Raw genomic sequence first — 1,133 nt, 5'->3', positions numbered from 1 at the left:
CCCCCCCCCCCCCCCACCCAAACTGGAGTGGACTGGTCTGGAAGCCGGAGGGGGTGTGGCTTGAAGCGCTTTAAAGGATCAGTATCAAAACCAGCTGCTTTGAGACAGCCTACTTACTACAAGTGTGCCAGTGGCTGCATAAAAACCATGCAAACCCAGAAAGTTTTACAGATGTCCACTTTACTTAATTAGCTTCTAAACTATCAAATTCACGGCACCCAAACTAATTCTGAGAGGCAAATTTCCCCATTGTGGGTTCAATAAAGTTTTATCTTATCTTATCTTATCTTATCTTATCTTATCTTATCTTAAATTGTTGGTAGCACGACGGCTCAGTGGTTTGAACCGACGACCCACAGCAAGAAGGTCCTGGGTTCGATCCCCGGTTYGGAYCTGGGGTCTTTCTGTGYGGAGTTTGCATGTTCTCCTTGTGCTTGCGTGGGTTTTCGCCGGGTACTCCGGTTCCCCACACAACACAAAAACATGTACAATAGGTTTGCCTTCAGGCCCAGGCCTCCATTGAAAAAGAGATCTGCGATCACAATGGGACTTGCCTGGTAAAATAATGGTAAATAAATAATATAAATAAATAAGTGCATCTACAGGGGATCATTTGGAAAGATTACTTGAGGTATTACCTTATGATCATAAGCATTAACAATCAAAATAAAATCTAATTCCATAGCATCATTAAGAATCAGGACTATTATGTAATTAAATGGACTTGCACACAAAATTAATGTACTGTACCTTTGTTTGTCTATGTCTTTAGGTGTAGGTCAGCTGTTAAAGACTTGTGTGGTGGTTTTGTATGTATGTGTGTGTCTGTGTGTGTTCATGGGATGGTTGGGGTGACTCCTAAAAGCTTCCACAGAAGCACATGTTTTAACATATAGGAAAAAAAAAGCAGAAATCCATTTTCAAGATTGCCACGGTGGACGAAGATGTTCTGGATGTGATTTTCCCATCTCGTTGCGGTTTCTTAGCGTGATCTGGAATTGTTTTACTGAGTGAATGGTTTCTCTTGGAAGTGCACTGGGCTGGTCTGACTTTTATAACAGTCGAAGAAATTAATTGGAGAATGCACATATCCACACACACACACACACACACACACACACACACACACACAC

This window comes from Austrofundulus limnaeus, unplaced genomic scaffold (assembly GCF_001266775.1).
Source record: "Austrofundulus limnaeus strain Quisiro unplaced genomic scaffold, Austrofundulus_limnaeus-1.0 Scaffold481, whole genome shotgun sequence".
Classification (NCBI taxonomy): Eukaryota; Metazoa; Chordata; class Actinopteri; order Cyprinodontiformes; family Rivulidae; genus Austrofundulus; species Austrofundulus limnaeus.
This window is presented reverse-complemented; position numbering follows the sequence as displayed.